Genomic DNA, 25,820 nt, shown 5'->3' with positions numbered 1-25,820 from the left:
TAGCACACCAACTGTCATGCAGGTGCCATCCATGGTACTATGTTTGGCCCTAGCTTTCCCAGGAGTGCTTTGTTTCTTCAACTGATAACATGTGTTACAAAATTCTAGTTTTAGATTATAGTTCTGCTCCAAAGATATCCATCTAATTGGGAATCAGAAAGCAGTTATACCTGGGGACTTAAAAAAATGGTAGGGAAAAGCCTCATGATGTTAGGAAGTAGCATGCTTAATCACTTCCTGGTCATCAGTTAGTATTGCCATTAGCAAACATTGCTTTGCAGGCAGGGACATGATATGACATGATACATGGCCTCTCGTAGAGCCAGTAACATGTTCCCTTTGTTGACACCTGATGATTTAAAAATCACACGTTATTCTGACATTCTACCAGTTGTATCTGGAATGTAACTAAAGATTCTACTATCACATTGTTTTGGACAAACCTAAAACACAGATGAAAGGTGGTGTTGTATTGAGATATACACATTTTATAACATTTGGGTATATAAAACAAGAAGTAGTCTACAGGAAAAATATTAACCAGAGAACTCTTCTTCAGGGCTTGCCTGTGGTTATAGTAGTATTGCATATAACGCAAAAATCAGTTGGAGCCAATACAATGTCTGCTAGCAATGTGGTTTACAATCTCTTCATAGATGCCGTGTATCTTGAATTGGGCAATTAATGTGGACATCCAAATTCAGGCAATCCTGTCTTCTTAAAGAAAAAAACTCTACTTATCAGGTTACATGGTGATGTGAGGGAAGGAAACTCTAGGAAGGGGTTAGATATTTCAGCTATTACTCAAAACTGTGCACACTGGCAAATCATAATGAGTCACTGTGCTGATCCAGATTAAGTAAGTGGAAGAGACATCAAATGACAATGGCAGCCATCATTCCTAGCAAAAGAGCATATCATGTTTACTTCACAGCTGAAATCAAAGCTTTCCTAGGAAATACACCCTGAAACTGCCTTCCCTAACTCAGTCTGTCCAAGGGCAAACTGCCCTCCTTGATAACTTTCAACCAGTCAGTTTACTCAGGGGAAAAATAAAACAAAATGAAACAAAACAAGACCCATTTCCACAGATCATTTGTGGTTTAAGCCTTTTAAACCTGTCTGCTTTTTTTCAATGAGACAATCTACACGATTGACCTTCTCTATGTACAAGTAACTTCAACTCTGCTCTGCTATTTCAGATTAATTATGAATTGTTATTTATTTGAAAATATTCACCTCTTACATTCCCTGAGTAATTATTTGAATATATGTATGAGCAATTTTTTAAGCGGACCACAAAGAGAGAAATATATGTAAACTAAGAAATGAAGCTTTTGGAGGTGGAGGTTAGCAGGAACATGGTTGACAAATATTTTATAAGTAATTGCTGTGTGCACTGTGTGTACTGTGTGTGGATTTGGTCAGTTCTTCCTATTTTGACTCATATAAGCAATGATGTGTATCTTCTCATGAAGTTAGGCTATCTGTGCCTACCACATAGGTAGCATGTCTGAAGATGACCAAGGTTAGAACATAGTATATCCAGTAACACAGTGAGTCAGTCACAGAATTTAAATCAAGGTTGCACTTTATTTTTCAGATAAACAATGACACACATAATTTTCCATATGTATTTCACATGTAATGAGAAGAGTTCATATAAATAGAAAAATACGTTTATGACAGTATGGCCTAGTGGAAAGAGACCACCTAGAGCAAGTTTTTAAATCCTGGCTTAATTTTAAACTTACTGTATGATCTTGGGAAAATAACATATTTTTTGAACCTCAGTTTCTTCATGTGTAAAAAAGAAAGAGTGACAATTAACCCATAGATTTGTGTTCATAACAGAGTGAGGCTATGTACCTAAAAGACATTGGTACAATCATGCTCAATATATAATAATTTTCATTAGTGTATCTTTAAAAATTTTCTCTAGTGTATACTGTTTAAAGTACTTAAAATTCATGTTATTGTTCTGTATTACTTAATTCAAGTTAAGGATTCTATATAAAAAGTACCCTGATAATTTTTTAAATTTTTATATCTATTATCTCATGTGGACATTGGCATAAGGTATATTTCTGATAGTATTTCATTATCTGCTTATTGCCTTATCACTACATAGTCCTTGGAGCCTAACTAATCCTTTCTTTCTATTTATCCAAGTTGCTAATGCTGACATAGCTAATAAAGATCATATTCTGTAGCAATTTGATTAGCAAACATTAGAAAAAAAGGAATAACCTGACTGGATCAGCAAAAATAAATAACTGATCTACCCTTGGTTTCAGCTTTTACCTTATATATAATTTGTCAAAACATCACTAATGATTCATTTTTGAGGCACTTTTAAATAGTTGAGGATTAAATGTTATGTCTCATTATTGTTTGATGTGATAAGAATTTTATTCCAAAGACCATCTTAGTAACAAGACACACTTATTCAAGTTTCTGTGTGTGTGAGTATATTAATTTTGTATGTCCAATGCATTCTTTGTCAGAAGCTCTTTGTTTTTGAAACATACACTATTAAACAGAATTTACTAGTATTAAAGTTCAATTGGGAATCCATTTAATGTGTTATGCAAAATGTCCTTTATTTGTCACACATTTAAATTCACTAAGATAGAAGACTCAATATCTTTTTCTACCTGAAGAGGAGAGAGGTTAGGTGACACAGTGAATTAACTTTAAAGCTGTCTCTTTTCATCTCTAAAGACCTGAAGGTCACATTTACTTATATTGACTTACAAATGGGAAGTATAGTGGTTCCAGAAATCACCCATGTACCACACAAATTGCCAATCATGGAGATCTATGCTCAGAAGAGTCCCAAAACAACAACAGAAAATGCTGTAGATAAAAACTATACTAACTTTTTAAAAGGAGGTTTTTTTTATAGGAGGCATGATGAGATCTAGCTGTAATTCTTAATGCCCTCCATAATGTTATATAGTGATAAGGCTTAGTAATCCTTTTTCCATTTATTCTTTTCTTTTTAATTTATTGAGAAAACTATGAAATAAGAAAACCAAGTAAGTTAGTCAAGGTCAAGGTCATAGAGTAAATTAGAGCAAGACTGGGAGGGAGCCATTTTGTCTGCTAAATCTCATAGCCGAAGTTGGTAGAATCACTTTAATACTCCTAAAATATCTGCTTTGTTGATTTCTCTATCATACATGCCTACATTTTGTAGGCATATTGTCTCTCTATTGTGCTTTATTTAAATTAGCACTAAGTTTTAAAATTCAATTACAGAGTAAAATATTAATAGACCATATAATCATGATGAGTATTTACAAATGCAAGCAAAATAAAAATATACCTTAAATAGTTTTAAAGTATATAGCTTTAGAAGATATTAAATACAATGATATTGTAGGTTATTTCATTCCTTAAACACTGAATCCCTTGTTTCTGTTATTTGTGACTCTGAATATCACAAGGTGTCCTTAAGCAACCTGGCTTACAATGCAATCTCTTTACAGAGCCATGTCAAGTGTGAGGAGAACTGGAAAGGTTACCCCAGGCATCATAATTTAGGAATATTCTCTTCTAAAAATTTTTTTTAAGGCTGACTCAGGAAATTGAGTGGTGAACTAGAGAAGGTGGTGTTAAATCTTCAAGCTCATACAAGCTGTAGCCACCCAACCGCATTTCCTCCTTATCCAAAGCCACACAACAACCCCCATCAGAAGAACAGAGGACACTGTTCCTTCCAGACGTTTTATTCCTGAGGAAATATTTGTTTTAGAATGTACTTATTGCTTTCTTTAAGGTGTTTTCATTTATTCAAACAAGGAGATGAGACAATGTGATTTTTTCTGTTTATCCATCCCTTTCAATCTTTACATATGTTTTTGCCCGTTTATGTCAAATGAGAAATTGATAGCTCAAAGGGAATAAGGCTGTCATTGCGCAATGGTGCTCATTTTAAGAGAAATTAGCCACTGGACCCGGTGACTCAAGCCTGTAATCCTAGCATTTTGGGATGCCGAGGCGGGCGGATTGCCTGGGGTCAGAAGTTCGAGACCAGCCTGGCCAACATGGTGAAACCCCATCTCTACTAAACACGCAAAAATTAGCTGGGCATTGTCATGGGCACCTGTAATCCCAGCTACCCAGGAGGCTGAGGCATGAGAATCGCTTGAGCCCAGGAAGTGGAGGTTGCAGTGAGCCAAGATCATGCCACTGCACTCCAGCCAGGGTGACAGAGCGAGATTCTGTCTCAAAAAAAAAGCATATGCTCTTCTAAAACGTTACTATATGGCAACGTTAATAGCAAAAATAGCTATGAAAAGAATAGAATATTAAAAGATATATTTAATATTCACATTTCCAGTACAATAATATGACTTTATATTTATAAATGGGAAATACATCTATTGTTTTTGTAGTACAAAATAACCTTAATAAAGCTTCTCTCTACATTCTGAGTATGCAGGAATTTCTGATGGGTTGGCCTTTCTTGTTTTAAACTATAAAGACAATAGCTACAAGCTAAGACAGGTTGAGAATGAGATTTTATCTGATAGGTAGACAGATAGACAGATGATAGATACATAGATATATAATCCTTCAACAGAAGAGTGATGCTTCCATATTTCTTATATTGTGACTTATCTTCCTATACATTAATAGAAATTTTCTCACCAATCTATACGATTATGTGTCAATTTCTTAAAGAGTTTTATTTCAAGCCTACATTTCCTTAGTTACATTTTTTTTTCTGGCAGTTTTATCAAGCATAAACCTATTTTGCTGTAAAGACCCACAGTTAATTCTGTAAATTATTTATTCCAAAAACTCTTGCTGTTTTCTCTTCTGTCGCTGATTATGTTTTCAAGCTCGGCACATTGCATAACCTCACACTTTCAGAGCATGCTTTTGTTTCAAAACTGTTTTAGAATGTTTTTATTGGTTTGTGTTTACTCTTCTTCCTTCTCTATATGTTCATAAATCTAGTTTAAATTATATATAAAAATTCAACTGGTAAAGTTCTTAGTGTATTCTGCTCTAAAATAAGATTACACTGGGACCCATATCTTAAAAATTTAAAGCCCATTACAATAATTTCCCCAATGCAAATCCTAATAACACATTTACAAATCAAACTCAAAGACATTGGAAACATTCCCATAAAACAAGATACATTTATTTCGTATGTGACTATAACAAAATCTCTTAAGACTAGAGCCAAGTATATTTTACTGTGATTCTTCCACTTACAAAACCGAGAGGATGCAAAATCTCTAAATTCCTAAAATCTGTTTCATCTAAATTACATTCAGTGTTTATTTGAGCCATGTTGCTACCCACCAAAGTGATTTATTTTCTTTGAAATGAAAATAAGAAACTTACACAATACAGAGAAGACATTTATTTGATTTGTTTTTTCTTAGGTTCATAGTCAACATTGTAATTGCTCTTTGGTTCTTTTTTCAATGATTTCATAGTATTACTAGGAAATAAAAGACAAAATTCTGTTATGTATGCCTTCATTTCTGATCTCTTATTCAATTATACTATAGGCTGTCAGAGTAATGCTCTTCTGAGTTTCAGGTTTTAAATTTCAGATTTATTTACATAATTTCTACCTAGCTCAGAAAAAAAATGTATATTTTTTTTAGGTTTAATGAAACACACACGCACACACACACATATATAATTTCTAAAAAGCTCTTTGCCTTTTAAGCATATTTGTACCATAAAAACTACTTTGCTTAAACTCCCTATTTCTACATACCATGATGCAGAAATCCATACAATTGACTGGAAACTTTTCAGACAATTTCAGATGATCTTCCATTTCTAAAATATGCAAATTAACACACTGCTAGTGCCTTTTTATTTTAGAAATTTTTTTTGTTAAAATACATTCATATTTAAATTTATTAAATTATTTATTCATTGGAGCTGTCAATTTGAATTATTAATAATTGTTCTTTTAATTTTTCCTTACTATATTAGAGGTGAGAGTTATCCTCTTAAAAAGTTACTTGCTGAATTTTCTAAAAATCTGTGATAATAATTTAAAAGGATGATTATTGGCCTTATACAGATTCCATTTTCGTACTTTTATTTCCTTAAAATATTCATAATTAGATAAGTATAATTCTTTTATTAAAATTTTCTTAATTGCTTTGTCCTAATGAAAGTGGCAAATGAATACCTTGAGTCTACTCAATGCCTTGTTTCCTATGAGTTAGATTACACAGGAAAGAACAGTTTCATCAAATATTTTATGCACTGTTTTTTTTAGGACTCTACATTTTCCTCAAACTGGAAACTTCTTGCTGAAATGCAAATAATTCTGATTTACAATGATACCTAGAGAGAATTTACTTTTCTCTTAGTATGCATACCTCATTATGTGCTATACACAGCTTTAGAGGAACAATTCATTAATAATAAAATATCAATGGCTTAAATGATAAATTATTGAGACTTCTTTTTTTTTTATTTGACGGAGCCTGGCTCTGTCACCCATGCTGGAGTGCAGTGGCGTGATCTCGGCTCACTGCAACCTCCACCTCCTGGATTCATGCCATTCTCCTGCCTCAGTCTCCCCAGTAGCTGGGACTACAGGCCCCCACCATCAAGCCCGGCTAATTTTTTATGTTTTTGGTAGAGACAGGGTTTCACCGTGTTAGCCAGGATGGTCTCAATCTCCTGACCTCGTGATCCACCCGCCTCGGCCTCCCAAAGTGCTGGGATTACAGGCGTGAGCCACCACGCCCAGCCGAGACTTCTTACTTTCCAAATTGTAGAACATTGCAGACAGTGACAAGGTAGGCTTAGACACAAACATCAGTTGTCATGTCATTGTATATAAACTGTGTCACACTTAGAGACTTTAAAAGAACATGCAAGGATGTCAGAGCTATGTAGTCATGTAGGATGGATTTTTATGAATCTACTAACCTTTGCAGGTCCAGAGATATTTTTCTAAGATGAAAAACAGCGTTCATTCTTGAATTCCATTTGTATGGCACTGTTAGCTAAAGCCCAGTAATTCATTTACTTTTCTCTATTATTTTTTGAACATTCTTCTAATCCAAAATTATGGCTTTTCTGTACTATTCTAAATGAGCTTTGCTAGATGACTGGCTATAGAATTTAATAAACTAAGTAGAGTTTCTAAATTACCTCTTTTAGAGAGCTTAATTCCATTTTAAGAGAAATCTTCAATGTTCCATGCCAAAATAGGGACTGCTTTTGAGAATTTTGTGTGGGTGAATAGAATAAGAAATCTATTGAGCTGAGTGAAATTATTGGATTAAAGTAGTTTATCAAATAACAAACCAGAACTTCCATAGGTATACCGCTTCCATTCTACCTTTTTTTCCTCACTCTATTTTCTTTTCTTCTTATCACTACCTACAATTATAATTTATGCCAACCCTAATATAATGTATACTTGCTTACAAAGGAGAATATTTTTTTCTGTTCACAGCTGTAGCCCCAATAACTACAAGAGTTCTTGACATACTACAAACGAAAGCGTTTCAAAGGTTAAATAAATGAATCCTTGGCACAAGAGGACAACAGGGCTCAGACATCCAGATTTCCAAAAAGAACCTTATTTACATATAGTTTACACCAATGTTGAATGTGTTTCTAGTACTACATTTCTAAATCTCATGTTTTATCAAAAATATTCTCTCTCCCTTTTCTCTAGGTTTAAAGAGAGCTTTGTTTCTCTTCTGTGTAAAACAAAGTTTCAAATTCTGATGACAAGTGCAAGAGATTTAGAGCCAGAAAAATTCACATTTGAGTAGGAGCTTTACTCCTTGTTTCTCATCCAATATTGGGAAGTCTGTTTACCTCCCTGAGAGCCTCAGTTACACTTCTGTAAAATTGGAAATAGCAATCCTTGCTCAAGCTACACCACAGAATCAAGAGAACGAGAAAAGTTTGAGATTGCTTTACAAACACTAGAGACCTATGTCTGTGCCTTTTTTTCCTATCAGATCAACTAATAAAACATCGCTTTGAAACATTATAGAAGAGAGCTTCGATAGTAGCATACAACTTATCTGTATTCATAATTAGTATAGCTGGAATATTAAATTTAAAACAACCAAGTTCTTCTCTAATTCTGTATAAACATTTCTACTAATTATTCCACTAACATTTTATACAATTTTGCTAAGTGCTATTGGGAAACACTGAAAAAGATATGGACTTTTCTTGCAAAAAGTTTAAAATCTAACTAGAAAGAGAAAATAGGAAATGAAATAATAGTAAAGTAAAGATAAAATTTGTCCTGCATTACATTATTAGATAATGTAGAAAAAAACTGAGACTAGCCATTTTTTTCTCCCAGTATTTTTCAAGTCCAAATAAATAATAAAGAAAATAACTTATTATATAATAATTATAATATAATAATAATAAAGAAAATCCCCCCAATAAGGGAATTTTAAATATAAAGAGCTAGTGCTGGACTCTAAAGGCAGGTAACACCCAAATTCCATGAATTTTAAATAATTTCAAGCCGGGAGTGGTGGCTCACATCCCAGCACTTTGGAAGGCCAAGCCAGGTGGATCACTTGAGGTCAGGAATTTGAGGCCAGCCTGGCCAACATGGTGAAACCCTGTCTCTACCAAAAATCAAAACAACAACAACAAAAAGTAGATAAGCATGGTAGCACACACATGTAATCACAGCTACTAGGGAGGCTGAGGCAGAGTTGCTCAAACCTGGGTGGGTGGAGGTTGCAGTGAGCCAAGATCGTGCCCCTGCATTCCAGCCTGGGTGACAGAGCAAGACTCTGTCTCAAAAAAAAAAAAAAATTACAGAATGCCACTGTATTTATAGTAAATGATACACAGAATTTACTGAAGTCAACTGGGACTTTTTTTTCCTGAAAATGAGGCAAGGGCTATTAAAAGAGGTAGATTAGCTGTTGGGTCAAACAAAAATATCATTTATTTTATTGGAGTGAGAGATAATGATGATGATGATCGTAAATAAAAATTTGAACACCACTTCACTTTTCTTTGGTGTAATTTAAAGAGTGCTGCATAGGTTGTCTCAGAGTCACAAACGACTGTACTAGGCCAGAGGGTTTTGGTGACCAAGGACAGCATTTTGTGAAGCTCTTTTCCATTACCTGTCTAGAGATTTGACAGAATTATTACACCACTGTGCTAATAAATTAAGATATGGGTAGTTACCTATTATGGAGTGCATTGTGTCACCCCACAATTCACAGGTTGAAGTCCTAAGCCCCAATATGATTATAATTGGAGATATAGCCTCATTTACCTCATTAAGTTTAAATGAGGCCATGAAGTTGAAGCTTTAATCCAATGTGACTCTTGTCCTTACACGAAGAGGAGGATGTGGGTACACAGAGAAAAAGAAATATGAGAACGCAGAGAAAGAGTGGAGTTTTCAAGTCAACGAAAGATTCCTCAGGAGAAACCAAACCTGTTGCTACCTTGATCTTAGATTTCAAGCTTCTGAAATGTGAGAAAATAAATTTCTGTTGTTTAAGCCACCCAGTCTGTGGTATTTTGTTATGACAGCCCTAGCAGACTAGTACTAGTACAATGTGATATTAGAAGCTGACATCGTCCTCAAAAGCAGATGAAAAAAGGCAGTGAGACCAAGAAGAATGCAGGACAGCTGTGTTCTCAGGCTTGGCCAGGAAGATGGCCCCTCCCTAGGAGCAAAGAAAGTCATTGAAAGATTTCAAACAGAGAACAGAGAAAAAGGTAGGGTATGAGAGCCAGGAGATGGCATCATAGAATTTTCAATTTAAAATTCTATTTTTCTGACTGAAGTTTAAGAAATTGATTGAGGAAAGATAAAAGGCATGAGTGGAGTATCATGAGCATATTGCAGGAGACTAATTAAGAAATGCTATCCTGTCCTTCTCTGTTAGCATCAGGAGAGACAAGTGGATAAAGTAGAGGGACATTGAAGAAGTAACATCAATAGACCTTGTCAATGAATTGCCCAGGAGTCTTATGGACTAGAAGGCATCAAAATTTAGGACCCTGGCTGTCGATCCACTGAGTTTGAGGCAATGCCATCAGTGCCCTCTTCTTATCCCTTTGGATCACTTTACCCTAGCGTATGTTTACTCCCAACAACCAGCACTTTTATTTTATTTATTTTTATTCATAAGGGTAGAGAGTAGGTGTATATAATTATGGGTGTATATATTTCTGGGGTACATGAGATATTTTGATACAGCCATACAATGTGTCATAATTGCATCAGGGTAAATGAGGTATCCATCACATCACCTCAAGCATTTATCATTTCTTTGTGTTAAAAGCATTCCAATTATACTTTTTTAGTTATTTTTAAATGTACAATAAATTTTTTTGGTGGTAATCACCTTGTTGTGCTATTAAATACTAGATCTTATTCATTGTATCTAACTATTTTTTGTACCTAATAACCATCACAACTTTCTCCTCCCCACTACACTTCCCAGCCTCAAGTAACCATCATTCTGCTTTCTATCTCCATGAGTTCAGTTGTTTTAATTTTTAGCTCCTATAAATGAGTGAGAACATGCAAAGTTTGCCTTTCTGTGCCTGACTTATTTCACTTAACATAATGTCCTCCAGCTCCATCAGTGTTGTTGCAAATGACAGGATCTCATTCTGTTTTATGCCTGAATAGTACTCCATTGTGTATTTGTAGCACATTTTCTTCATCCATATATCTGTTGATGGACACTTAGGTTAGTTCCAAATCTTGTCCACTGTGAATTGAGCTGCAATAAACATGGGAATGCAGATATCTCTTCAATACATTGATTTCTTTTGTTTTGGGTACATACCCAGTGGTGAGATTGCTGAATCATACGATAGTTCTCTTGATAGATTTTTGAGGAGCCTCCATACTGTTCTCCATAATGGCTGTACTAATTTGCATTCCCACCAACAGTGTTCAAGCATTCACTTTTCTCTACGTCCTTGCCAGCATTCATTATTTCCTATCTTTTGGATAAAAGCCATTTTAAATGGGGTGAGGTGACATCTCATTGTAGTTTTGATTTGCATTTCTCTCATGATCAATGATGTTGAGCACCTTTTCATATGCCTATTTGCCACTGGTATGTCTTCTTTTAAGAAATGTCTATTCAGATATTTGGCCTATTTTAAAATTGGATTAGTAGATTTTTTTTTCCTATTAAGATATTTGAGTTCCTTATATACTCTGGTAATTAATTTCTTGTCAGTTGGATAGTTTGCAAATCATTTTCCCATTCTCTGGGTTGTCTCTTCACTTTGTTGATTGTTTTCTTTGCTATGCAGAGCTTTTTGACTTAAGTATTTAATTTATTTTTAATTGATTTTTGTATATAATGAGAGATAGGGGTCAAGTTTTATTCTTCTACATATGAATATCCAGTTTTCCAAGAACCAGTTATTGAAAAATCTGTCCTTTCCACAGTGTATGTTCTTGACACTGTTGTCAAAAATGAGTTCACTAGAGATGCATGAATTTATTTCTGGGCTGTCTCTTCTGTTCCATTGGTCTGTTTTTATGCCAGTACCATGCTGTTTTGGTTATAATAGTGCTGTAGTATAATTTGAAGTCAGGTAACATGATTCCTCTAGATTTCTTCTTTTTTATTTTCTTATCTGAAGAGTACCCTCAGGATAATGGAGGGTCCCTTAAAATTAATCCACTGCTCATAATTTTCAGATGCAACTTTATATAACTCCTAAGAAATAAGGCTGACTTAAGCATAGACTAGCTCAACTCAATGAACACAACAGCTCAGCTTTTTCTTAAGCTTTTTAACCTTTCTAGTCATAGTTCCCTAAGGGTTATATGACTCTCTTTTTGGAGGATCAGTGGCATTTCATTAATTATGTATTACATAATAAACAATGCCATATCAGATACTGTGTGCTTGGATTCATTGTTGGAATAGTTCGCAGAATGTAGCATCCACCATGAGGCCATGATTTACCTTAGTTCAAAATGTTTGCTTTTTTTTTTTTGAGACAGAGTCTTTTTCTGTCACCCAGGCTGGAGTGCAGTGGCACAATCTCAGCTCACTGCAACCTCTGCCTCCCAGGTTCAAGACATTCTCCTGCCTCAGCTTCCCTAGTAGCTGGGATTATAGACACTCAGCTAATCACTGTATTTTTGGTAGAGATGGGATTTCGCCATGTTGGCCAGGCTGGTCTCAAACTCCGGACTTCAAGTGATCTGTCCGCCTCGGCCTCCCAAAGTGTTGGGATCACAGGTCTGAGCCACGGCACACATGCAACGTGTTTGTATTTCTGTAATCAATGATGTAACCGGTTGCCAGTCAAAGATCAAATTCTCAGGTATAACCAAGACTAAAAAGAGAATTGCAATGCTATTCTTAATATTTTCTTTCCATCCATTCAAGCAGATGACTGGTTGCATATTTATGATTTCTTTATGCCAATTTATGATTTCTGTAATAGTAAAATATACTATAATTGATGCATGAAGACAGGTATGTTAAAACAGTAATGATGACCAACAACTGAAACATCCAATAAGGCTTTGAACTTCCCTTGTTAAAAAACCATGTTGGCTGTAATTATATAACCTTATAAGTCCCTGAAATTACTTTAGCTCTTAGAGCACCTCCCACCACACACACACACACACACACACACACACACACACACATTCTTTTGCACTGGTTGACTCCGGAGGCAGGTGGAAGTAATACCTTTAAAAGATCTTCCTTGTTTGTCCAGTCCCACTACCTCTGCATTCAGCAAAACAAAATGAAAAATAGAGGTAGGAAAGATAAAGGATTTTGTAACCATATCATTCCCATTCTATTATCCTTACCTCCAGATCCCAGAATTTTTGCAATATAATATTTTCCAATTCAACAACACAGAAATCCATCACCTTGTGATGTTGTTATGCCCATCCATATTTTATTCATATTAGCCACCATTTGCCACAGAGTTTCCTAATGACATTGTATATAGGTATACAAGTTACATGTGAACCCATCATTTGTGCCTCTGGATGTAGGAGAAAAGGTTCCTGACCTGTATTTTTACATCAATAACAGGTGTTACTTTAACTGTTGGTTTTGCCTGTTAAGGATCTCAATTCTAAGAATGTTATAGAATGTTTTTTTTAAATTAGTTAATGGTTTTTAGAGAAGTTTTAGGGTTACGGAAAATTGAGCAGATAGTACAGAGCCTTCTCACATATCCGTACCCCCAGCCCTTTTCCCTTAGTATTAATACCTTGCATTAGTATGGTGCATTTGTTACAGTTGCTGAGCCAATATTGATACATTCACATTAACCAAAGTTCATAGTTTACATTAGGGCTTAGTCTTTATGTTCTACGGTTCTATGATTTTGACTAATGCATAATGTCATGTATCCAGTATTACAGTGTCATATAGAATAAGAATAGCTTCACAGCTCCAAAAATCCCCTGTGCTTCATCAATTCGTCTCTTCCCTTCCACTTCAGGCAACCACTGACCTTTTCACTGTCTCCATAGTCTTGCCTTTTTCAGAATGTCATATGTTGAAATCATACTGTATGTAGCTTTTACAGACTGGCTTCTATCATTAAGCAGTATACATTTAAGGTTTCTCCATGTCTGTTCGTAGTTTGATAAGTCATTTCTTTTTATCACCAAATAATACAACACTCTCTGGTTGTAACACAGTTTGTTTACCCTTTCATCTATTGGAGAACATTTTGATGGCTTCCAGTTTCTGCCTAACCATTTTTACTTACAGCCACTTAATTCCACTTCCAATCAACCTGCTACTATACCATCGGAAGAACAGGTAATTCCCGTGGATGTTGTGCTTAGTACATTTTTGCACTCTGGCAGTGCGATATGCTTTCCTCTGGTGGAATCCAGTCTTTGTGGGTGGCAGAAATGTTCCATAATCCATTATTGCACAACCCCTAATGGTTTTCTCAGCTGCAACATTGCTCACAAGGTAAGTGCTACACAAAGTAGAATTACATATTCCGGACTAAGACAAAACTGGGCAAAAGTTCAATTATTTTGCCCTATCCAATACGATGTCTTCACTTCTGCCTATTGTGCAGAATAATCGTAACTTCTTTAACCAAGTTCTAATGTCCACTGGGCAAATGGAGGATTTATCTCATTTCAGATATCTCATACCTCATATGGAATTTCAGAAAGTTCCATCAGTCAACTGGGCAGCTTTCTTTGATTTAGCAGGAAAAGAAACATAACTTTAGGTTTGTCTAGAAGGGCTATCAGTTGTTCTGGAAGCTCTATCATCAGTCCGCAAGACAGATCTTCACTGTGCTCATGGATGCTATGTATTCTTCCACACCTTCCAATGTTAGTGTCTTTCTGTACATTCTTTTCACTAGTAAGTTCTGAGGAGCTTCTCTGTTTTTGTAGGCATGTCTCTGTTCTTATCAAGGATATATTATTTATTTCACTTTTTGAAATTATTTTTAAGTGTTTTTACTTCTAATCACTATGAAGAAGAAAGTTATAAGGAGCAAATAATGAAATATTTACAAACATTACAGAGATTTTATTTATCTCAATAAATAAAATTTATCTCAAATAAAAGACTCAAGAATAAATAATTTTGCATGTATATCAACTCTCTTATTTGAATTATGTTTACTCTTGATAGGGGAGTACATTGGACTATATATTAGAAATATTAATTTGAAATAAAATATATAAGCTATTCACACAGAGATAATTTTGAGTCAGGGCTATTATGGTACATTAAAGTTAAAATTGCAGATAATCCTAATAATTCAACATTTTAGCTATTACATAAAAATGGCTATTAGAAAAAATAAAATGTTTAAATGCCATTCAAGGGCCATTCGACAGATCATTTTAGAGAAACTTTAAAAAATTGAGGTATAATTTTTATTCATTAAAATGCATAAATGATTTTAAATATATAGTTTTATTTTTGACAATGCAGACACCTGAGTAATCCACATGCCTATCAAGATGTAGGAGTTCCCTCTTGCCTTTTCGCATTCGATCCTTTTCTCTAGCAGAGACTACTATTTTTTTTTATTATTATTATTATACTCCCCCCTCCCCCCACCCCACAAACAGTCCCTGGAGTGTGATGTTCCCCTTCCTGTGTCCATGTGTTCTCATTGTTCAATTCCCACCTATGAGTGAGAACATGCGGTGTTTGGTTTTTTGTCCTTGCGATAGTTTACTGAGAATGATGGTTTCCAGTTTCATCCATGTCCCTACAAAGGACATGAATTCATCATTTTTTATGGCTGCATAGTATTCCATGGTGTATATGTGCCACATTTTCTTAATCCAGTCTATCTTTGTTGGACATTTGGATTGGTTCCAAGTCTTTGCTATTGTGAATAGTGCCGCAATAAACATACGTGCGCATGTGTCTTTATAGCAGCATGATTTATAGTCCTTTGGGTATATACCCAGTAATGGGATGGCTGGGTCAAATGGTATTTCTAGTTCTAGATCCCTGAGGAATCGCCACACTGACATCCACAATGGTTGAACTAGTTTACAGTGCCACCAACAGTGTAAAAGTGTTCCTATTTCTCCACATCCTCTCCAGCACCTGTTGTTTCCTGACTTTTTAATGATGGCCATTCTAACTGGTGTGAGATGGTATCTCATTGTGGTTTTGATTTGCATTTCTCTGATGGCCAGTGATGATGAGCATTTTTTCATGTGTTTTTTGGCTGCATAAATGTCTTCTTTTGAGAAGTGTCTGTTCATGTCCTTTGCCCACTTTTGGATGGGGTTGTTTGTTTTTTTCTTGTAAATTTGTTTGAGTTCATTGTAGATTCTGGATATTAGCCCTTTGTCAAATGAGTAGGTTGTGAAAATTTTCTCCCATTCTGTAGGTTGCCTGTTCACTTTGATGGTAGTTTTTTTTGCTGTGCAGAAGCTCTTTAGTTTAATTAGATCCCATTTGTCGATTTTGGCTTTGTTGCCATTGCTTTTGGTGTTCTAGACATGAAGTCCTTGCCCATGCCTATGTCCTGAATGGTATTGCCTAGTTGAAAACCCAACTATAGTGTATTTGGATGCTTATTTGGAATAGTGGAGCATACATAGCAATGTAAAAAAAAAAACTTTCAGTTTAGATCTGGTATACGTCTATCTATTTCTTGTGATTGTTGATGTTGAAAGGATTTTAACCAAGGATCAAAGTCTTAGGCATCTGTAAGCCCAGAGATGTGGCAACCATGGGATTGTGTCACTTGTATCTCCTTTCAAAATATAACCTGCTCTTCAACTGCAAAGAGTTAAGCTAGCTTCTATGTGTTAGTTACTGCAGGATCTACTTCAGCATTAAAGAAAATGTAGGAAGTACATGTGTGGTTTTGTTACATGAACATATTGCATAGTGGTGTAGTGTAGGCTTTTAGTGTATCTAGCACATGAATAATACACATTGTACCCATTAAGTAATTTCTCACCCCTCACCCCTCTCCTACCCTCCCACCCTTTCCGACCTCTAATGTCTGTCATTCCATACTCTATGTCCATGCGCTTTTGAGCTGAGCTTCACTCTTCCAGGAAAAGCCGTCACCAATAAGCTAGTGCAGTGGGGGTTGTAAGGCCGGCCCACTTCTGCCCAATGCTGGACTCTCCTGTTTGGCAATCTGTGCTCTAGAACTTCTTATTGGGCTGTTTAAGATGATCATATCTGCACATGGTTAGAAAGTCTCCTTGTCCATCCTGTCCCCAACTACCCAATCCCATTTCTTTTACTTCAAGCCCAATTCTATTCACTTTCTGTTGTCTGTGCCGTGTCCTATCTGTTCAGCTTCATAAGGAAGTAAAAGGAGAGTATACATATGAAGCCTGGACTCTTTCTTCCTGATTTAATTGGGTCTTGCAGGAGGCAGGTGAAGCTGACCCAGGAAGAGTTAAAAGTGCAAAAAGTTGATTGGGGAGGAAAGAGGACACCTGTAAAAGAAAAAAAAAAACGTTGAAATAAGCAGGAAATGTCTTTGGAATGTGTGTGTAAATTTAGCACTAACAACTCTGAAAAAAATGAAAATGAACCTATGGCATCTGGAAAAATATTAACTGCTCTCTATTTAAAAACCTCACAATTTGATTATTTCTACAAGACATTCTTGTAAATATATTATTGCAAGATCTTGAAGCTTCATAATGAGGTCTGTATTTTCACTAAAAATTTTACCGTGTATAGTAAAGTAAAACTGTTACCTCTGGTTCCACAGAGTCTTCTGTGATATATTAGTTTAAAAACTAAAGAAGGGCAAAATAGTGCAATTGTTTTTATTAGCTTGGGACATTTGAAGACAATGCAAAAGAAACTATTCCAAGTGGCATTGTTACTAGTGGATTTCTCAGCATAATTTTTACTTAAAAGTCCCAGTGAAAGAATTGCAAGGCACTACAACTCTAAAACAGACTTTTCCTTCGTGGAACATTTAATATAATCCCTCAATCCCAGAAGTTTCTTTATACTTATTAAAATTCTGAATGGAAACTCTGAACTCATTAGCTTTTACCATTTATCCCTTATTTTCTGGGTGAGTACTGTAATCAAAATTAAATTTGCTTTGAAATGCCTTGGTAATGTAATAACACATTGCAAGGGTAAATTCCTCATAGTACACCTCTTCAGAATCTTCAAATCTCCTAGCATTGAATGCATGTCTCAAGTGCCTAATAATTATATGTGGTTTTGTGCTAAATATGATAGAAAGCTGGTTATTCATTCTTCTTCATTTATTTGTTCCTTTATTCATGTATTCAATAAGCATGTATTTAGTGTGTTCACGATGTATCAATTAATGAGTATCTAGAGATATAGTTCCTGACTTTCAATAAGCAATTAAATACTCCTGCTTTTTTTTCCTTCAGAGCCTAAAATGGTATTAAATTATGTTGCTTTTGTAATTTATATAAAATTGTAAATTGAGTGCATAAAAAATCCTTTCATGTTTAATAATCTTTACATATCTGCATAGCCCTGAAAGACATATAAGCCTAATTATGTTGTGTTTTATATATATATATATATATATATACATACATATATATACACACACACACACATATATGTGTGTGTGTGTGTGTGTGTGTATAAAATTTAGTTATATGCAAGTTGTCTTTCTGTGCTTTGCCCGATCTAGGAAATCTTGGCTTGACATTGTCTGGTACCAGTTTAGTCAAGGGCTTACCTTTATGACATCATCAACTATACAGACACCTAAAGCTGCATCCTTGTATCTTCCATTTTTGGTGGGCTTAAAGACTAGCTGAGGTTTTGAATTAATATGGTTTGTGCAATTTGGGTTTGATGGATGTGGTGTTCTCAGGGGACTGACAAATTTAGAATAACTGGCTGATGGCTAGGGTTTTCATGGTTCACCTGAAAGGAGTAAAGAAAGGTGACTGGTTTTCAATTTTCACAAGGCTCCCTGGCAAAGGAAAAAAAATAGTGCTGTCTATTAAGGGAGCTTGAAGTATGAAAATCTCATCAGGAACTCCCTTGTGGTCTTTTTCTATTTTCCCTCTCACATCTTTTGGTTTTTATATTGGACTTCAAGGCCAATGGCTTTTGAATTCAAAAGTCAAATATTTTCTGCTCTTTTTTTTTGGCTATAAAAGTTAAAATGATTGGTCACCTGATTTTGTAAATAAGCATCACAACTACCAAAAAAAAAAAAAAACTCATGTAATTGATTTCATGTTACTCAAAAACATCCGTAACTCATGTTTACTTTGAAGTTCATATACTTACATAAATTACAATATTCAGATGTGCTTTCCTGGTGTAATGGTTTAAAAATATGGCCTTTTTGTTTATTTTAAAGTTAGGTCTTGAAAGATATACATGAATGCCTAGATATTAACAAAAATTATTGTGGAATAGCAGAAAGGAAGTAAATGCATAACACATGTATAAAACCAACCTCCAGATCAAGAGATTGAACTGGGCCTGCATCTTAGAGGATTCTATTGTGCCCCCTTTCTATGTTAGTCAGGATTCTACAGGGAAACAATTCCAGTAAGATTTAGATGTAAACAGAATTTTGTATGATGTTGCCTCACATAATTACGGAGATGGAGAAGCCCCATGACCTGCTGCCTACAAGGTGGAGACCCAGGAAAGCTGGGGATGTAGTTCAAAGGCCTGAGAACCACAAGGCCAGGGTGTAGATTCCATTCTGAGTCTGACTGCCTGAAAACTAGGAGTACCAAGAGTACGAAAAGATGTGTTTCAACTCAAGCAGTCAGGAACAGAGCCGGCAAATCCAACTTTCCTTCAACCCTTTTAGTTGTATTCAAGTCCTCAGTGGATTTGATGTTGCCCAGCCACCCACAGTGGAGAAGGCCATCTGCTTTACTCAGTTCAGCAGTTCAAATGCTAATCTCTTCCAATGAAAATATTTCTTCCAGAAATACCTTCATACGCACACTCAGAAACAATGTTTATTTAATATCTGGACATTCAGTTCCCCAGTCATGTTGACCCATGACACTAACTATTGTGCCTTCTAATGATAGTCACTCTCTTCACAAGAGTAACCCTATCTTGACTCTTGACTAGTTTTATCTGTTTTAGATTACACATACATGAAATTATCTTTTTTGTGTCTAGCTTTGTTGCTCAATGTTATGCTTGTTATTTTTATTGATATCATTGTGTGTGGTATGTGGTATTCTAGTATGTGACTATATACGGTATATTTATTATGATCACAGTAGATGAATATTTTCTTAGTTTTCTGCTTGAAGCTATTGCACCCAGTTCTACAAACATTGTTGTACATGTTTTGCCATCATTTCTGGTGGGTGTACATCAGTGGAATTCCTTCATTTGACATCCTATTTAGGTATTATATGACTGTTTTGAATCAGCCCCAAGGTGAAAAATAATCCAAAAGTGTCAGTGTGAAATTTTGCCTATGTAACACATACATAGTTAAGGTTTACGTTTATGTGATATACATTATAGTCTCTCCTATCTTAACTTTATACTTTTCTTTATTATCTAATCATTAATTCACATATTCAAATTTTAATTCTTACAATGCTTACTGAACATATAATGTGTCTAGGTAGCATGCAAGACAATTCATTAAAATAAGAAATGAAACTAGATGGGCTTCCTAGTAAACCACATTAAATTGGTCACGACCTTTATTTTTCTCTCTGCAAAAACTGCAAAAATAAAAAGTAATAAATAGTGTATTTATCTATACAAACTGAGAGAACAAGTGAGGAGGCAAAATAACAAAGGAGATTTTGGTAACATTTGAAAGCAGAAAAGAGATGATTAGCTTTGTGAAACTAGGAAACAGTAATTCCTGTAGAGCTAGATGCTGAGTCTAAGCAAGCCATTTTGCCCACAAAAAGAGGAGTAGTTGGAGACACAAGACACCCTAGAATACTAAGGTCAGATGCAGAACTGAAAATGGAGGCGTTATTTGCATGTCTTTATATAGAGCGATGGGAGCCTCATCTCTGTTTTCTCACAATTAAGGGATATTCTTGCCTCCACCTCCACTCTTAGCAGTAATCCAGAAGTTCCTTCTCTGGAAGACTGAATCCACAGATTAGCATTGTGGTCTCCATTCACAACAAAGAGTACAGGTAAGTGTGGGCCTAACATCAAGGGGTTGGTGAAAGATGAAAATGATTCACAATTATGTCCTATTTCCTACTCTGCTCTCAAAATGCTGCAATACAGGCATATTAGTTTTCCAATCCCTATTGTTCCTTTTCAAAGCACTATACTGAAGGATTATTTTTCCCTGAAGAAGCAGAAATTCCTGAAAAGGAAGGCATTGTATGATCTGCCACAGATTATGGCACAATCCCCAATAAAACCACAGTGAAGACCATCAGATGACAAGTCCCAGGAAAGTTCACAGAGTTTCCCACTGGACTGTTCATACATAATATCCAATATGACTGGAAAATCAATTTTATTGAAGATAAAATAATAAAAAGGGCTCAAAATTGTAAATTGAACTGAATCAGGTGGGTTTTTCACACAATGAACACAGGAAAAATTGTCTTGATGTATTGGAAAAATGGCACAAGAAATGCAAAATGTAATTTGTAATAGGTCATAGAAATAATAGAGGTTAAATATTGGCAGTATCTTTAGACATTGCATTAGTCTAGTTTCTTTTATAGTGCCAGGAAACTGAAGTGACTTGTCCAAATTTGAAAAGCCTGGAAGTTGACATAGCTATAATTTATTTCTTACATAATTTGCATGTATCCCCTAATAGATATTTTCAAAAATGGTGATTATATCTTATAAAAATAATCAAACAGGTACTTCTCTCACTTTCCTCTCCTACTGTACTTTATATAACAGAGGATGAGAATTTTGATAATAAGTGTGAAAATATAGTCTGGTTGTGCACTTAGTATAAAACAATCATGGCAAAGAGGCAGAAATACATTTAAGGAGGACATGAGTAAGAACGAGAACAGAAACAAATTCTCACTGTGAGTCTAATCCAGCACAGAAAGACTCCTTGCATCTCAGGTTAGAGGGAGGCAAGATGAAATTATCACAACTTTACATGTTTTAAGAAGTGTATTGGTAGCAGAAGCCACACTGTGGGAAATCCTAGTAATTCCTGGCTATGACATGAGGTTTCACCACTTCTTGCGGTCGTTGTTTTCCAGATCGCTTACTTTGAGGGAGGGGCAGTTTGACACAGAGGACAACAGCACAGATTCTCAAAGCCCTGGGAACAGGTGAAATGATGCTGGCAGCCGCAGAAATATGTGTACGGAATGTTCAGTGGCACAGTGATTCTGCAGTTAGCTCTGTGTGTTAGCAAAGGAAAATCAGTTAGCTATTCCTTTAGCTGGAAAGAAAAAATGAGCGGACACAAGAAAATTGTGGTCTAATCATTTGAAATTTTATTATAAGTCCACAATGGTGACTAAGTAGTTCAGCTAAGATAGACTTGGTAATGTTGCAATAAGAGACTTCAAAATCTCAATGGAAAAACACAGCAAATACACTGGCTCACACAAATTCTACCACGCATCGGAGAAACTCTCCTCTATTACGACTCAGTGATTCAAGGTGTTCCGTCCTTTGGCACCTCCATCTCAACACACCCTTCTGTTACTGCAGTAGAACAGCAGGAAAAGAGAATTCTGATGTGTTTCTTGCTGACAATCAAATGTCATGGATGAGAAGTAACACATGTCACTTCCTGTCACAGATGATCGGCCAGATACAGTCAAATAACCACCTGACTTCCAGGAACCAAAAAGTGCCATCCTTCTGTGAGCAAAAAAAGAAAGATCTGAATGCAACTAGTGCTTGAAAGCTCTAGTATACCTGGTAAATTATCTATATCAGCTGTAAAAGGAAAGATTTACCAGAAATAATTAATGGAATTTATAGAATCAGTGAAGAAATAGATAAAATGCATAATCATTTTTTTCAAATGATTATATTGTGAAGTTGCTGATATTTTCATGTGCTTAAGGGAAGAAAAGCTCCTGAGATTTTAACAGAGCACAATCTGTAAGAAATAGAGAAAATCAATTAATAAATAAAAATTAATGAAGGAAATGATTCATTTATTAAATTTCTGAAACTCCATAATGGATTGCTGTGAGATGTTATAATATCTTAGACCTGAAGTTTTCCAAAAATTGCTCTGTAAGATGGTATTTCAGGCCGGTGACAGGGGCTCTCACCTGTACTCCCAGCACTTTGGAAGGTTGAGGCAGGACAATTGCTTGAGCCCAGGAGTTTGAGACAAGCCTGGGCAACAAGGAGAAACTCCTTCTCTGCAAAAATTTTGCCACGGGTAGTGGCATGCACCTGTAGTTCCAACTACTCAGGTGGCTGAGGTGGGAGGATCACCTGAGCCTGGGAGGTTGAGGCTGCAATGAGCTGTTACCACGCCATGGCATTCCAGCCTGGGTGACAGAGTGAGACCTTGTCTCAGAGAGGGAAAAAAAAAGACAGTGATGCAAACAGTTTCGGGAATAAAAGTCACATATGGATTGTTTAGTTTTTTAAAAAATACTGACGCAGTAGGTCTACCTTCAGGATGGCTAGTGGGTTTATTTTTTTTTTATTCATTTATTTATTTGTGTAATGAAAGCTCTATATGATTCTAGCAAGTTAAGTGATAATGCTACCAAAAAGCATACATATTTTCCTTTATAATTCTGTTGGTCCCTTATTATAACTACATGATTCTATGGATATTTTTCTATAGAGAAATAATTTTCAGCTTTATTATGTAGTTTAACTTTAGTGGCAATTACGTCTTATAAATTAATCTCCAGATGCAAATCTTAAATGGACAATTTAATGATAGCATAGGTATGTTTCAAAACAACAATTGGCATCACAAATTGGTGAGTTTTGTTATTTTCCATTGTTCCATATCTGCATCATAACTATAAACCCTCCGGAGTTTATTACCATTAGTTAATTATATAAGAGATTATTGCTTTAAATTAGAGTTGTTGCTCTGTCTTCTTGAGAGCAGTTAAATTAAAAGAAATTAGACCTATCAGTCTCTACATCAATATTTTCTCTCATCTACAAGAATACTTCTTGAAAAGATGCCATATCTGCCTTCAACTGTTTAACTCAATGATAATTCTATACCTTAACTGAGAATTTCAGTCCTTATTCATAGAACATGCATGCCACAATATTTTAGTGATTATTCATTTGCTTTATCTGTGGTCAAACTGCCATCTGCTATAAATCTGGCCTTCTTAGAACATAGATACCATATATAATATCATACTTCAATATGTAAATTATGAGTCTAAAGATTTTTTCTACATAAATGCTATATTGTTAATCTGCTTCAATTTACTCCTGCTTAAAATTTAAAATAATATTATGCATACAAAATGAACAACTCTAAGTCATTCAGATAATTTTGCACTTCCAAATGTGTTATTATATAATATTTATTTAGAACACTTTATAATAGGGTATGTTATTTATATTTTAATTTTCAAAGTTTTGTGAAGATCATTCCTAGTTTGAAAGTATAAAATAAAAGTTTTTTCTACTTTATGCATTTTAATTTAAAAAATCTGTATTTTATTTTCAAAGTTTAGCTTTAGATTATTGCCTAGTATAACTCGATTAGGACCCAAAATAATTTATGTAATTTGATATTCTTTATTCTTGTTAGTTAAAATATTAAAAATCATAAAAATTATACAAGATAATAATAACAAGGTAGGATAGTTTAAATAATAAAATACTAGGCCAGGTGAAGTGGCTCGTTGCTGTAATCCCAGCACTTTGGGAGGCCAAGGTGGGTGGATCACCTGAGGTCAGGATGTCGAGACCAGCCTGGCCAACATGGTGCAACTCCATCTCTACTAAAAAAAAAAACACAAAAAATTAGCCGGGCATGGTGGCGGATGACTGTAATCCCAGCTACACAGGATTTATTAACATAAACATTTGTTTATGACTTTTAATTAATTGGAAAAGAACAGGTTAAAATACTACAAATAGTATGACTTTATTTCAGATATATTTTACCCTTGATGATTATTTTTTCAAACCCTGTTCATCACAAAAACTGATATTCTTTACCTGTTACATTGTGTAAGTAACTTTTGCACTTATTTTATCTGACCCTTAAAATTATTCTGTAGGGTACATGAGGCAGATTTTATCATATCCATTTTACAGATAAGAAAAGGAAGTCTCACATAAATTAAATGAGTTATCGACTTTCATGTGACTAGCAAATTACATTGAAAAGAAACTCCAACTCAGATTTTTAAATTCCAGGTCTGGTGCATACTTTCTTGGAGATGTGTATCTTTCTATAGACTTTGGATTCTTAGACTTAAAGTATCAGATAGATTCAAGAAAATTTGCAGATTCTATTTATTTATGTGACTCTTTTTTTTTTTTTTTTGACAGAGTCTTGTTCTCTCACCAGGCTGGAGTGCAGTGGCACAATCTCTGCTCACTGCAAGCTCCCCCTCCTGGGTTCAAGCGATTCTCCTGCCTCAGCCTCCCAAGTACCTGGGACTACAGGCACCCGCCATTTATGTGGCTTTTTAAAAAAAAGATAGTGTCTGGCTCTGTCATTCAGACTGGAAGGTAGTGGCACAATCGTATCTCACTGTAGCCTGGAACTCCTGGGGTCATTAAGATCCTTCTGCCTTAGCCACCTCAATTACTAGGACTGTGGTCATGTGCTACTATGCCCGGCTAATTAAAACACTTTTTTGTTTTTGATAGAAACATGGTCTCTCTATCTTGCCCAGGCTGGTCTTGAACTCCTGGCCCTAAACGATCCTCCCACCTTGAAATGCCAAAGTGCTGGGATTATAAGCATGAGCCACTGCACCTGGCCAGATTATATTTTCATTGCAAGTGTGGGAGCAATGCTTTCTTCCAACGTTCTACACTCTAGGTCGAATCTCGATGTCTTCGTGAATTTACTTTTGATCTTCCCTCTCTCTCCTATCCTCCACACACAAAATAAGTTGCAGTTCTAGCTTTTTGTTAAACAATATATTAGTTTTTTTATTGCTGTATAAGAAATTACATCACATTTAGCAGCTCCTTTAAGTCTTCGTAGGCTTAACTCAAGATGTCAGCCGGGGCTGCAATCTCACAGCTGAGACAATGGATCCACTTCCAAACTTACTGAGCCCTGGTGAAATTCAGTGACTTGCCACTGTAGGATTGAGGCTTTCAGTTGTTAGAGGCCACCAGCTCCTCCTTGACTCATGGTCATCTCTATAACATAACAATTTACTTCTTCGAGGCCAGGAAGAGAATCTCTCTCTCATCTGCTGCAAGGGAGTTTTATACAGA

The sequence above is a fragment of the Nomascus leucogenys genome, chromosome 21 (genome assembly GCF_006542625.1).
Source record: "Nomascus leucogenys isolate Asia chromosome 21, Asia_NLE_v1, whole genome shotgun sequence".
NCBI lineage: Eukaryota > Metazoa > Chordata > Mammalia > Primates > Hylobatidae > Nomascus > Nomascus leucogenys.
Note: the sequence above shows the minus strand (reverse complement) of the source record.